The sequence below is a fragment of the Ostrinia nubilalis genome, chromosome 4, assembly GCF_963855985.1.
Source record: "Ostrinia nubilalis chromosome 4, ilOstNubi1.1, whole genome shotgun sequence".
NCBI classification, from domain to species: Eukaryota; Metazoa; Arthropoda; class Insecta; order Lepidoptera; family Crambidae; genus Ostrinia; species Ostrinia nubilalis.
The window spans coordinates 13,640,771-13,656,836 of record NC_087091.1 but is presented as its reverse complement, the minus strand read 5'-3'; the positions used below and the strand labels follow the sequence as shown (position 1 = coordinate 13,656,836).

The window sequence follows — 16,066 nt, the reverse complement described above, 5'->3', positions numbered from 1 at the left end:
TTCTACGAATCGTATCTTATACCTATAAAAAATAAACTGCGTGAAATAATAACTGAATAATTCACACAGCATAGCGAATTGAAATATATCGCATTCCGGTCGAAAAAGGTATTCAATGCCATATATCTGATTCTGAAGTCGCAAAGAGAAGCGTTGGCCCTAATTTACTCGCACAGCGAAGCCTATTGAGTTTCGGCTTTAGAAGCTTTTGAAGTAAAAGCTCCTGCGTAGGGTTGCCTCTTTTAGGAAACCATAAATATTACGTTCTTAAAAGAAAAAGAAAAGATCAACAGTCCACCCCACCACGCCAGCTTACCACAAAAATATAAATTCCTTTTGAGGGAATAAAAACTTTGTATCCCAGGTTTAAAGCTCGATTTCTTGAAGTTTGATATTTGTAATCAAATTGTCAAAAAAGCCATAAAAACAAATTAAAAATTAGGTTTCACTGTTTTGTTAGGTTTAAAAATACAATCAATAGCAAGTTAAGTTTCTCGTCAATGCTCCTAAGTAATCAATAATAGAAACAAAATACCGTAACTGGGAAGCCTGCATCTCATGAAGTGTTACAAAACAAAATTGCCTCAAAAACTTGCATTCAACATACCTAATATAATAAGAAATGTGTGCTAACCCTATGCTATAAAGGTCGGGGTCTAGATGAAGTGATTGCGCAACAAAAGGTTTCGGCGCCGACTACCCACACTCCAGTTTAGTGTAACTCTCACAATCTGGTAGTTATTTCATTGTGTTTTATAATCAAGCAATAAGAAAAGCAAACAGTTGTTTAGCTGAAGTAGTACAAATGTAGAGCGGTTAAAAAAATCAAGCTGTATTTGTACGACACCAATCTCAATATAGAGTCAAATAGAGTATTTGAAACCATTAACAAATTGTATAATTAGGTAACTTATGAATGCTACTTGTAATATATTTTTTGCTATTCCATGACATATATTTTTTTAAAAGAACACGTAATTTTTGTTTTATTTTATTTGGTACACCAAACAGAAATAAAAAAAAACATACCATGGTATAAAGCAGGTTATTTGTACAACAAAATTAAATATTGTTGCAACTCCAATAACAAGTGCACGAAACATGCAAAAAAATATTTGATGTTCATTAATAATTAAATTAACGAATGTGAAATTTAAATAAATAAATATAAATATTTCCTGGAGAAATTAAGAATTATTACTAGATTAACTAAATTAAATTAAATAGTACCTTAATTGAAATTGAGGAAGTATTTTTAAATTCTCAATTAAGCGTGTTTAAAGAATTGAAGGTGAACGTAATACCACAAACATACCGAGCAACCTACTCGTATATCTACGCACATTAACTGTCTATTCGAAATCAAAATTCATCTCACCAATTGCCTTTTACAAGCCTGACCTTGAACGATACAAGGCCGAGAAAAAGGCCCCTTCAAGGATCAAATGCGGACCTTCATTTGTTCCTTAGTGTATGAAGGCCTTGAGAGCTTAGCCGTTATCGGATTTTTTTTTATAAAAACACCTTATGTACTTAGAGTGTGAATCTGCTTTTAATCTGAAGATTAAAGGTCTTTATTATAAAACTGTACTACCATAGTAATGGTACTTAGTACCAAGTATAAATTGCTTTGCCTTTTACGTAATTTAATGAATGAATGTGACATTTCATTTCATTGACTTACCTACCTGTTGCTAAATAATTCAATTTCAATTTTCTATCATAATTAATTACATTTGTTTTAACTGCCTACCTGTCGATAAGGCTAATGATTACAGTGTATAGCTAATACGTACTATACAATTTAATTAGATCCAGTGGTGGGCGTCACTCCACAAGTCCACATACATGACATGACAAACAATTTTTATTATCTATACGTACAAAATAGATGATTTTGCGACCTTATAGAGGTGAAAACGATAGGCTTTGACCAACTACACTATCTATGCAATTTATGTATTTGTAAGCTGTTTGTTTTCTGAATCAAAATAAAATAAATAATTAATACGTGGCCAAAATACGACCGATTGTTTTAAATGTCGACGTTTTTCTGATTCTTAATATTCAAAATTCTAAACCTACGAATGTAAAAGACCATTATTATTACGCGTTACAAAAATTCGTAGCAACTACGCCGTAGCGCGACTACGGGGACCCTTTGCTACGACGCCGGTAGCGTTACGAAATGCTACGAGCCAGAGGTTGGAAATATTTTTATTGGAAATCTATTATGCGTAAATTGTAAACGATAAATTATATTTCTATGGAAAAGTACAAATGTTTTATATTGCTTCTATACGAGTATCGATGGAAGTACTTTGTAGTACGTACTTCGTACACGTATTTCCAATTAAATACTAATTTCATATTCCCAGGTGCATGTTTCAAAAGAGCAACCCGTATAAAATGACGCTGCCCTTTATATTCTACGTTTACTTACTTCATTTTAGCTTTTATTTTTAGTTACCTACTCATAGAAATATTCCACGAATCCTGGCGGTAGTACCAGCCATGTTCCCTAACTACCACCAATTAAAAACCAATTACTTAGCAGTCATTAAACAATATACCTAAACCTGTAAAAGATAGAAACAGCGAGTTAAGTAATTCAACATTAATTAAGCAATTTACAATGAGTTCTCCAAGGAGAGCACCTGACCTCAATTCTCTGGTGGCAACGACCTGAGCAACAAAAAGACTGGTCATTGTATATTTATTGGAATAACGATTGGAATTTTATATCACCTTTTATTTTTTAAAGAGGAATCGATTCCATGAAGAGAGCTTTATTAAACGAAGGCTTTTATTTCATGAGAGTAATGACATAATATAAACTTAGCAAGAAGGGAAAACATATTCATCCAGCGATCTGCCGAGGGTTTAACATTATTTTTAAAAACTTAGCTCGTTTAAAATGTGTATATGTAAACAATTTAGGGGTCCATTCAAAAAAGGAAGAAAGGAACCCTTTCAGGATAACAGGGACTGAAATCAGGTTCCTTATTTTCTCTAGTTGGCATTAAATTAGACTTGTTTGAGTACCTCTAGTTCAAATAATAATCTATATATTTTGCAGTAGCATTTTGTTGCATGACACACGGTCGTTTGCAAAACAATGTAAACTTGTATTGGTAGAGATTGTCAGTAAACTTTTCCAAACAAAATCTTTTGGTCACAAATCATGATTTAATGTAAAGATAAGCGATCTTGTAGGCAGGATTTCCGCTGGCCTCGACGCGTTGGCGGATTTATCTTTATCGTTAGTGCTAGGTCTTCAGGCACGTTGCTGGTGGGAATTTTTCTTGGCACGCTCTTTTCAGATCTTCAAATCAAATCAAAAAAATATTTATTCATTTTGATGATTTTCACTACTATTTTGGTATTTATATAGGTACTTCGGGTTGAATAGTGATAAAAATGATTTAGATATCGATTGTAAGGATGATGAAATTTACTTTTTTGTTATGTAGAAATGATGTTGATAAAAAGCAATTTTATTAAAGCAAAGAGAAGCAGTATTAATTTCCCATTTAGTTACTCGTAATATAGATTGAAAATTCGACAATTGTGTTTTGTTTCTTTAATTTATTTACTTTTAGTAAATTTTAGAGTTTATTCAAAAGGCTTGTATGTAATTAATCTATAACATCGAAAGAAAGTCACACAGTACACGTGGATGGTAAAAATTGTGCGTATATCTTTCAAAGAGGGTGACGTCATGCGTGGTAACATGCGGATGAAGGCACATCAAGGTACACACCATAGATAGAGCCTTATTCAGTGGTAATAGAGGTGATTTCTCGCCACACATGTATAGTTTCATGATGTGCTGTACTTGTATGTACCGCTTATGTTCCGCCATTTTTGGCAAAAGCTTTTATAAGTTGCTAGTAACCTATTTATTTGTATGTATGATGTGAACGTTATCTAACATAGCTCTCTATTTTAGCATCATATAGGCCGATTATAGCCAAAATATTATTTAGTAGACAGCCTTTTAAGGCGCTTTTACTTTGGGTCTCACGAACTATGTATTTGACGCTGAAAATGATTAGTACCTATATATTTTTATTTAAGAATAGTTGTTGTTTGATTATTGAACAACGAAACGTTAATATAACCACTCTAGTTGCTTTATGTAAGTACACATTATATCGTGAAGATAATAAGATAATGCAAATGAGCTTTTCCCGGATCATAAACTTTGTCTCAATAACAGTTAATACGCATTACAATAAGCATCAGATTCCATGAATTGCCAGATTATCCATTTCGTATTAAACCTCTCGAAATAACCGGTAACCGCTACTCGTAAACATTGGCCGCCATTCCAATAGCACGTCAATATCACAGCGTGTGACTGGAATTACGTTTCCACCACCAGATTGTGGAATAAACGTAATTCCAGACGTCTGCCGACGACATCTCCTGACCTGGATATCCGTGGGCGTTGCCCGCCCATCCGGCAACAAACGCTCTGAGATTTTGTTACGGTTTCACTGTATAGTTATAAATAATAGGGTGAATATGTTGGGAAAACCTAATATCGATAATTGGGACACCACAGAGTGCAGTGGGAAGCGCATGGCGTTTAAAAAGTAAAATTATTTGATCTCTAGAAAGAAACTAGGCATGGTGAAATCTGGTTTATAATTTTAAATGTTCTGTAGATTGCAAGAAAGTATGTCTAAGTACTCGTGCTGCATAATTTATAATGACGTAATTGTGATTCAAAGTCATTTTGAAAAGCAGGAACTTTCTGGAGAAAATCCAATCCAAACGCGCATCGAATAGTAAGGTGAGCTGGCTTGTAATATTCGAAAAAGCTTTTTTTCCAATGTAAATAAACCACATTTTTCTGTTTACACAACATCAACCACAGCAAAAATGTAAACAGATGATATTTACACAAAGAACCGCTACCACCAGAGCTAGTCCTTCACCAATGTTACGCATATTGCGTCTCACGAACACATAGCCGACCCGAATGCATTTGCTCGGAAATGAACAAAAACGTCCTTGAGATCGGCCGCCCGACATCTCGTTAACCCTTAAATATCTCCATATTTTATCACATAATTAGACTTACCGGTTCCGTGCTCTGAGTGTGCGGGGGTGTGTTTATTTTTTATTAATTTTCAGATAAAGGAAGCTGTTCAACAATGCGATCGCGGTGAGGATGATGTGCACCCTCTGCGGCCGAGCGATAGCGACTGAAACGGAGGGCGGTTGGGCGGAGCTCGCTCTAGTGAGGTATTCTATTATATCGATACGCTCGACGCTAGCTTTCTAGACCGCGTAGATAAGCGTCGTAACTTTCAGTTTTGTAAAGATAAGTGACTGTTTATCGTAAGTTATTTTGAATGTCACATAAGCTTTTAGGCTTTACGCACTCAATTTTAACTCAATTTTATGATAGGTAGATCGATTTTTACTTTACCTTTATTATGGTTTTAAATACTTTGAGTAGCAATGAAAATGAACGTTTCATTTCAATCTTTGCAGACCAGAAAATTAATCTAAAACTGTTCTTCTCTATGTTCGACTTTAGTTTACACATTAACATAGCGCAGGCTTAGTATACCTAATTTAATTAATCACGAGTTTATGCCAGTTTGTAATGCTATAAATAATTCGTTACACAACGCCGATAAGTTGTAGCTTGTATCCACAAGGTAGGTTCCAATGTAAACACGATGGAACGCACGTAGCTCTCGCCGGCCGGCGACCGGCGCTGCATCGACCGTGTCGATAAATTTCACGATGAACCTCCTTGCGGCGTTATCGATCAGCTTCAACACCCATCACTACTCCAACGCTGACGCTCTTTCGTTGCGGCAGTGTAGAGCCTTCAATGGAGATGTAAATCGTAGAGTTTGAAGCAAAATTTTCTCATACACAATGGCTACGGCGTAAAACGTTTCTACGCAGGATTGTGCAGAAACACGCCTACGTCTCCAAAGGTCCATTTTGATCCTATGTAAACAAAAGGAGTAACACTCACAAAGTTAAATAACATCGAAGTCTATGAAATACCTCAGGCTAATTCAATAGCCATGTTATGAAATGAAAGTTTAGATAGGATTTCCTTGTAAAAGTCTAAGGTATAAAGGAATTCTTTGGAAGTTTTCTCAATTACTTTTGTGAAGGTTTCTTCTCAGAAAAGAACCGTTTACTTTGTGCCTTTTTATAACCAGAACAAACATGATCGATGGATGTACTAGGTATTTATGTAAGTATTTTATTTATGCGTCTAAAATAACAAATAAGTTACCATAATTAATAAAATATCTAAGGTATGTCCAGAATTCTAAAAACAACCAAATAGCTTGCTTTGAAGTTTAATTCAAAAAAGAAAGAACTTACAGAATGGTCTTTATTAAGTTTAAAAAACTGTTTACGAACAGACGATATTTATAATTGCGAAGGATTGGCTTCAAGTCTTTTATATTGCTACGTACAGCAGAAAAGTTCGTTTTTGTAAAAGTTGACTACAGTTTTTGTGTGATAAGGCTTCTTTCATCTGTATAAAAGATATTGACTTTGTAAGTTACCTACAGAAAGTTTTTATTTTTTCCCTTTTTCTTTGTCTTTTTATGTCCTTTTAATTTAAAGGGTTTTACCTATATAAAGTTTTCTAAAGGGTTTGATTTGAAGCTATAGACAAGACTGTTTAAAATTAGGTAGGCACTTTTACAGTTTGCTTATTCGCGAACCTATGAAAACATTACAAAATTATATCTTTATTGCGTAACTTATTACCATTTGGAGTCCAGTCAAGGCAGAAACCGACAGCGTGTACACGAGCCAGACGTGCCAATTGGCAGACGTCGCTGGAACGTTCCGTGCCATGTTTACTGCGGTTCCAAATCCAGCTGAAAGTCATACCTAGTTTATTATGTCTGGGAAATAAATAGGTTATGAACATAGGTATAATTAGGATTAGCTTTTATACGCATATGATAAAATGAGACTTTATTCGGCTGGATTGCATTTACCGCCCGCCCTGTGTATTTTGTACGGATGATGGATCAAGGCATCTTATCCTACCTAAATGTTGAATGTATTCAATAAGTAAAATAAATTAAGTCACTTTGGGATCTCTACATTATATCTTATTCTTACTCACTACTCTATTATCAATTGCGGAAATAATAAAACTTTAATTAACAGGACTGTCAGAAACCTCGTACTATCCGTGGTAGGTATAAAGAATACCCTTTTAAATTAATTTATAAGAACTTAAATACAACAAACACACTATAGACCTTACGAATTTAATAATAATAAAAGAAATCACTAAACATTTAAAGTTATTGTCATTGCATCTCTCAGAATATTATTTTATGAAAATTATGCAAATTCAAACCACGTTTCGCCTAACTAATTTATCCCTCAAGTTTTCCCATAATCCCCGCGCGACGCTACGCAGTATTATGCCCTCCTGACCTTGCCATGTTTACCCACAGGGGCTGATTTGCGACGCAGTTTTTAAAGGGCAGAAAACAGAAAGCTGATACTCAACAATGGAAATTTGCGAAGTCATATGAAAGTATACTGACGGGTTCGAGAAGCCCTAATTTATTGAGATGTCCTTGGGAGAATGAAAATTGCCTACCATCAGCAGATAGGTACTCGTGGCTTTTTGGGAGGGAGCACCAAAAATATAAATAACGTAAGTCAATTGCGCTTTCAAAATCACAAAGCTTTAGGTAAGTTGTTTATTTACCGATGTACTGTCATTTATTGTATTCAGCCATTTTGAATATTAAGAATAATAATAATGAATATTATGTACCTACTTTCTGTCTTGACTCTGGAATCATTAATCATCTGGTTTTCTAATAAATGTTACTTTCACTGTTAAATACGAGCGGCTCTACATATTCAGCTCGAGATATCCCTATTTACTTAGTCGGGAAGTAACATATCCTGTTTTGATATTTAATTTTAATAAAATTAGTGTAGCTCCATTCAAAAATCTATTTTCTTCGCGAGTTGTAGTCTAGTAATAATTACTGAGAAGAAAAGAGAGTCTTTCAGAATGACACCCATTACGTAACTAACCCTAAATAGCAGAGCTTACACTACATCGGTTTTATTAATCTAAGACTACTTGATGCTAGATGAGAATTACAAATTTTCGATTTTGCAGCCCTACACAGTAAATTGATATGCGTCCCTTTCGCTCCCTGGGTCGATATGACCTTGGCACTGGGAGTCGTATTTTGTCTTATTAGATGCGGCGTGCTATGATTACACTATACTTGTACAGGCGAAAATGGGCCTTGAAATGTTAGGTAGAGTCACTGAAAGCACTTTACATTTTGTATAAGACGCAAGGTGGTAGGTAGGTACTTTATTTCTTTATTGCGTAACTTACGTACGTACGTAAGTTACATGTTGTTTAATATCCAATTTGACATTCATATTGGATATTAAACAACATGTAACTAAACATACCTACTCATTGTCTTTAAACATTTACCTTCCGTTGTATTGTATAAAATGCTTCGTACCTAACTGTTATGAAAGATTTTTCAATGAAGAACATTGAGACCTAGCTTAATTTATTTATATTTGGGTAAATAAATTAACTAGAAAATGAATGACCGGAAATTCACTTGCGTTAGATTCACATTCAACAAGGATACTTAGGCTGAATTGCACCCCCTTACTTTAACCGGTGCTTTTTGTATGGAGTTTGACAGATTTTGACGATTGTTAAAATTAAAGTAAGACATTACCGTGGTAAGACGGTGCAACCTTAGCCAACCAGCAGTTTGTTAAATCAGTTTTAGATCTTAAGTCTAAAAAAGATACTGTCGTCGTTTATGTAGGGTAGGTATTATCCTTACTCAGAACGTATCATCTACAAACACCTCACGTCAATTTCAGGGACGAAGATATTGTGATTTATGGGCATAGTGATAGGGGCCTTGACAACGAGACATTCTGCGGCAATAACGAACAATGGCACTTAGCAATATAAAATTACGCCTTTTTTCTTCGAGGCTGAGAATCACAAATACCACTTAATTTTATAGTAATAAAATATCGTTCCGGTCGCGTTCGTTTTATTAGTCTTAGGTACAATATTAATAACGACATTAAGTTTTCCCCTTAGATACCACTTGATTTTAGGTAAATATTAGTTGCGGACTTTTTCGTAACGACCAATACGATTTTTGTGGTGATAAACGAAACAGAGCTTTTTTACATATATATTATCAGCTCTTCATTTTTGATTGGTACGAAAGTTTTTTTTAATAAGGTAATCTACAAGTATCTAACTAAATTACTGGCTTTTACTTTGAATGTTTAAAAGCTGTCTGAAAACTTTTACACGTGAATAATATTATCTATAGCGGAAAATATAAACAACAAATTATTGAATAAGCTTCTGTTGTACAAGAAAAACATTTTATAGGCTCACTTTCGCGTAATATTTTGAATACGAGAGCGATTTGTGTACAATCATTTCCTTAATGGTTGTTTTGTCCTCTAATGGCGGCGAAAATATAATATCCTGGCTTTAAGTAACAACATAACATCACAAAGAATAAGCGACCTTAGAGCATTTAATAATTAGGATTACTTTTAAGGTATAGTACTCTGAAATAGTGCTTTTACACTTTATCTGATCTAATCTCAACAGTAATGTTTAACTCTTTTTTATATTTATTACAAAAATCTAATATGGAATTGGGAAAAACGTTGTTCACAAGGCCGATTTTCACGTTTATTACGTTTATTGTTACAAGCAATTAACTTAATAACATTGAGATAGAAAAGTCAAGTAGTTACACAAAACAATCGTAACAGAGTACGAACTTATGATTTCATATTCATTAACATAATAGGCAGATAAACGTAAGATTATGCCCTACTTACTATCATTTTGTGTAGAAAAAAAAATGGCTCTACCTTCCAATTAAAATATTTAATTCATATACTCAGGTAATGCTTTACACTTGAAAAAGATAAAGATTTTTATTTACATAAACATGTGTTTACTACTAACAAAGTCCCTGTAGGTAATGTTTTTGTTGTCCCTTTCATAAAAGGCAGGTATCACAGTGACTTTCACCAAGAGGACATCGACCTTTCGGAAAGGTCACACACGTTGAGTAATCAAAAGTAACTTCTTGGAACATTAATTTGCAATCGTAAGGTAAATCGTAATCTAACTTACGTTGTTCGACACAGTTTACTTTGATCAAGTGTAAACTATGCGTAATAAATGGGGTTAAATGCGTTAAACGATTTACTGTGACATGTTTTCGCTCTGCACAATAGGATTCCCTGCGAATCCATCCTGACGTGAAATGAGAAATTCCTTCGCATCGTGACCATACCTATCCTTTATCCGATCCTGTAAGCACTACATCCAGGTTTTAGGGGGGCGAGGGAGGGGAAACAGTCGATAGGTCCGCGCTTGCGTCGTAAACCTACTAGAGTTTCAGAATATAGACCTAACTGCTGTTGATGTAAGCAAATCCAGACCTTATTATGTTGTGAAAAGAGAGTAGTTAGGTCCAGACTGAAATTTGCCTGCAGACAGGATGAACGGACACGGACGCTAGATGCTAGGTAATGCGTTTATTACTTTGCCCTGACGTCACTTTCAACTAGTTGTTCACTATTCGGTCAATTTCTTTAACAAACATTTTTTAATTTTTACAGTAATTAACAGAAAATTTCAGAAAAACACAACCAAAGCTAGCTATGAAAATAAAGTTAGAAAAAAAAAGTCAGCTCTACATTAACCAATCGGGCGGTCTTTTCGCGAAATAAATACTTAAGTAGGTATGACAATGAATAGTCACACTACGAGTATGATTGTAGGTACTTACCTAATACAGCAACCTATATCTATGATTAATCTATTAGGTATCAGGCACCTACTTCTATAATGCTATTAGCAATGGCGCAAAAGTTTTTCTCCGTCTTGCGCTTTGTCTAGCTAGAGCACCTGAAGGACAATTTTGCTTTATTTATTAAAGGAGAGATTTCACCAAATTATTTCTTATCTTTGGATATAATATGTTTCCCTATATTCTCGTCAAAAAATTTCCTATGATTATCTGAATTGGCCTCATTGTTTTCGGTGACAAAGCTTTTGTCTCTCTACTCTCTCTTTGGCTAATGAATTTTGCCTTGAAGTTTCGAAGTTGGATAGTAATTATCCATATAGTTTCAACGTCAATAAATACCTTAGGGAGCAAATAAGTGATGATCGATCAAAAGTTTATTACCTAGGTAGGTAACATAGTTTGTGGGTGGGTATCGAATTAAAATTGAAATGCTAAGTCTAAATGTTTTAATTATGTAAGTAATTGCTTTCCAGAATACAAATCCTTTTGAATAAGTAGGCTGAAAAGGAATGGTGGGTAGGATTTAACCTTTTTAAGAAGCCAAATAGATACCTACTTAATTAAAGTCTCTGCGAACACGTGAAATATCTAAAAGGTTTCATTTATTCGTATTAAAAGGAATCTTTATTGGAAATCAGCAAATAAATTATCAGTGGGTAACGCTAATATAAATAGTTAAATAAATATCATTGGACATTTTACACTACGCTTCTAGTCCCAAACTAAGCAAAGCTTGTACTATGGGTACTAGACAACGGATATAAACATACTTAAATACTTTTTTTTTTGTAAATACATACATATTATACATAGAAAACACAGAGTCCAATACAAACAAATATGTTCATGCACACAAATGTTTGTACTGTACGGGAATCGAACCCGCAACCTCTGGAATCGTAGTCCGTTTCGAACCACTACACCAAACGGCCGACGATAATATAGAGCACCTTTTAGTAGGGAATTTAGTGCAATGATTTCTATGGAGACCCCTCCACTTTGGTATAGAAGGCTCATTTTTGCACCAGTTGTTCTTTGGGTGCTCCTGAGTAGATTTCCGTCGGTAGACATCGGGAGCCCCCCCTGTGGTAGCAGGGGGAGGGGGGGCAAGTTTCCTTCTGCCGCGCTTCACTTTAAGGCCCATATCTTCAAAACTATGGGTATTAGGGCAAGTGTGGTGTCATTTTCGGATAATTAAAGGATGGCGAATTCATTTTTAGAACAAACTTTTTGCCTTTTCATACAAAAAAATAGAAATATTGAGTAAAATTCACAAAAACCAAAAAGTATTTTTTTAAATAAACGTCGTTTACTTTTAAACCATTGGAGATAATCTAATAAAAAAAATATGTCCTGAAAGCTACATTTATCAGGATTATAAATATATACCATTATATGGTACTTTTTTCGAAAAAAGTAGGTGAAAAAAAATTTTTCTTTAGGACAAAGCGGGCGAATTTTGATGCGCGTCGGAAAAAAATATTTATTTTATCCAAGAATTCATACTATTTGGTTCATAAGCAAGTAAAGATTATTATTTTAGAATTTATTTAGATTTTCTGGCACATCATGCTACCATGATTTGTATTTTTTCTTCAATTAATTTTGAACTCTATGTGTAAGTCATAAGGTTGAAAATAGTTTAAATACATTTTATTATTGAAAATATAAGAAGAAAGCACTAAATAAAGAACTTGAATTTGTCTAAACGTCTAATGATTATTATTAGTATTTAAATTAACATTTTATTTCTACATACTATTGTACCAGTGATTTAACGGAAAGGTAAGTGTGAGGAAAGTGAGGATTGATATTATCATAGTACGGGAGATTATTTTTAGCACAAAGGCTACGGCTGTGACCATTATATGTAGTTGTTTTTTCAGACAGCACCAGCTTCTGCACTACTTCTTGCACTAACATCTCACCTTTTCCAGGCAAGCTTCGGCAGCTACGGGTAATTGGTCCATGTAGGCTCCATGTTGCTATCGATTCTGGTTCACCCCCAACCAGTCAGGTAAAGGGAAGCCTGAGTCGGTTGCTTGCAACGCGAACCCCTTGAACCAACTAAATTTTAAATAACTTAAAAAAATCATAAGGACATGATTACTGCCCTTGATATACTGATACAAAACTGCCTAGGTTGGTGGGCACTTACAGTACAGCACTCGTTCATAGTCAAGCATGTAGTAATAGTAAGAGGTACTTGATCTAAAACAATACCAGTGGACTGAAAAAAACAGTGGATTGAGCTAATAAGTGGATAGATATTGAAAAAGGGACAACTAGAAAAGAGGACCAAAATCCCAACAGAACAGCCTAATCTGTTTTACTGACAGCTCCAAGCCAAGATAGCCTGGCCTTGGGAACGGGACCGGGAGTCTACTGTAAACACTACGAACACAGTGAACGTTCAAGGAGGTTTGCTACAGTATTTCAAGCTGAATTCTACGCTTTAATTTATAGCAAGAAGTAGTACAGAAGCTGGTGATGTCTGAAAAAACAACTATAATGGTCACAGCCGTAGCCTTTGTGCTAAAAATAATCTCCCGTACTATGATAATATCAATCCTCACTTTCCTCACACTTACCTTTCCGTTAAATCACTGGTACAATAGTATGTAGAAATAAAAATGTTAATTAAAATACTAATAATAATCATTAGACGTTTAGACAAATTCAAGTTCTTTATTTAGTGCTTTCTTCTTATGATATTTTCAATAATAAAATGTATTTAAACTATTTTCAACCTTATGACTTACACATAGAGTTCAAAATTAATTGAAGAAAAAATACAAATCATGGTAGCATGATGTGCCAGAAACTCTAAATAAATTCTAAAATAATAATCTTTACTTGCTTATGAACCAAATAGTATGAATTCTTGGATAAAATAAATATTTTTTTCCGACGCGCATCAAAATTCGCCCGCTTTGTCCTAAAGAAAAATTTTTTTTCACCTACTTTTTTCGAAAAAAGTACCATATAATGGTATATATTTATAATCCTGATAAATGTAGCTTTCAGGACATATTTTTTTTATTAGATTATCTCCAATGGTTTAAAAGTAAACGACGTTTATTTAAAAAAATACTTTTTGGTTTTTGTGAATTTTACTCAATATTTCTATTTTTTTGTATGAAAAGGCAAAAAGTTTGTTCTAAAAATGAATTCGCCATCCTTTAATTATCCGAAAATGACACCACACTTGCCCTAATACCCATAGTTTTGAAGATATGGGCCTTAAAGTGAAGCGCGGCAGAAGGAAACTTGCCCCCCCTCCCCCTGCTACCACAGGGGGGGCTCCCGATGTCTACCGACGGAAATCTACTCAGGAGCACCCAAAGAACAACTGGTGCAAAAATGAGCCTTCTATACCAAAGTGGAGGGGTTCTTGCACTAAATTCCCTACTATTTACACCTTTATAAAGTTCTCGTCAATAGATTTGAGCAATTTATACAGGGTTATTTCTAAAACACTAGCATTCAGCAAACTCGCAGGTCTAGATAGCTAATATAAGCATAAGCAACAACATTAATAAAATAAAACAATTCAAATCTTTGGAAGCTTACACGTCTATTGGCACGAAGGAAAATACCCAGACCCAGAACATCCCACGACTCTAGTCTTTCTCCCACGTTACATCTCACGTGAACCAAGACTGGCAGGGTTTCATCAGGCTGTGTTCACAATATTATTTGTTTTATTTTTCTTCATGTATCTTCTGTGGTATTTTAATATAGCAGCATGTTTATATACAATTAAATACAGCATGTACAAGGGGCGGCTGATAATTCCGCGGCCTAAGGTACTTAGCGATGAGTAATTAGCATGTTACTCATGTCACTAGTTGCGACACTCAGTAGTATTATAAAAAGCAATCACTAATTAAGTTTGCACTGATAGTTCAATTTCTATCGAACTCACCATGTCCGCCAAATCTGGAGATTTGCGGAATTTCGACACCGCGCGCCGCGGACATAATTCCTCGTAAAGAAGGAAAATAGACCGAAAGACATTTTTGAAGAGATGTCATTGGTTCTTCAGGATTCTGGACCTTCATATACCATGGTTAAAAAATGGGCCCGACTATTTCAACACGGACGAGAGACCTGTGAAAACGACCCCCGCCCTGTCACGATACTGAGTGAAGGAAACGTTCAAAAGTCGAAAAAATCGTTCCGGCTGACCAAAGAATTAAATCGTGGCAGATAGCTGAAGAATATTTCTTTTTGTTCGCGAGGCTATTGTACAGAAATGACGTGGGAAACTGACACGAGGATTGATCTTTCGGCAAGACAACGCGCCCGTTCACGCCGCACGAGTTGCGAGGCCAAGCCCTGAAAGACACCGGGTTCTCAGAGATTGGCCACCCACCATATAGCCAAGACCTATTACCTAGCGATATTTTCCTGTTTTTCGATTTGAAAAAGGACTTACGGGGCCGGAGATATGCAGATGACAACGAAATTAAAGCTGCGGTTGGTCGTCATTTTGAAAAAAAATTTTTTGGGTGGGTAAAAGGCATTGTATGCGAGATTTAAGAAATGTATTTCTTTTGAGGGAGATTATATTACAAAATAAAAAATAGAAACCATTTATTTTATTTCATTAAGTACCTTAGGCCGCGGAATTATCAGCCGGCCCTCGTACCTATATGTCACCGTAAAATGTGAACTCTGTCAGTCTATAATATAACGCGTTAGATTGTAAACTAACAGTGGGTTAGGTTAGGTTAGATTGTAATCTAACTACGTCAAATTATAATCTAACGGAATTCACAATTTTACGGTGACATCATACACTCGGCATCAAATAAATCGCACCTCCCGCGACAAGCACTTATCAAACGTATGCATCCCCACTTCCCACCAATATTATTACCATTTGAAAGCCTAGTTCTAAACTTAATTAAATTAAAGGAAAGGTTTTTACCCCAAAAATGTGTCTTTATAAGGATTCAGAGTCACTTCTTCAAAAAATAGGTAGTTACGCTTGAGCCAACTTTTACGGCTATAAAATTGTTAAATTGGTTTTATAACCACAAAATCTACTTGGTCCCATAGGTGAGCCCCAAGTGAGGCCTTTTTTCAAGTCACATTTATGGTAGGTACCTGTTAATTGTTTATAAAAAAATAAATGTGTTTTTCTTTAAGTTTATTTATTGGGCTTTCAAATAACACCA

At 34.9% G+C, this 16,066-nt stretch overlaps 1 protein-coding gene across 1 annotated transcript in view; it reads right to left on the bottom strand.

The window, feature by feature from the left end:
* LOC135071389 (protein FAM13A-like) overlaps positions 1–5,205 on the bottom strand; it is a 32,465-nt gene extending 27,260 nt beyond the window's left edge. The window contains exon 1 of the mRNA XM_063965181.1: positions 5,093–5,205. The gene's annotated coding sequence lies outside the window, so the exon portion shown is untranslated. The remainder of the gene's footprint in view (positions 1–5,092) is intronic.
* Between the last annotated feature and the right edge of the window lie 10,861 nt (positions 5,206–16,066).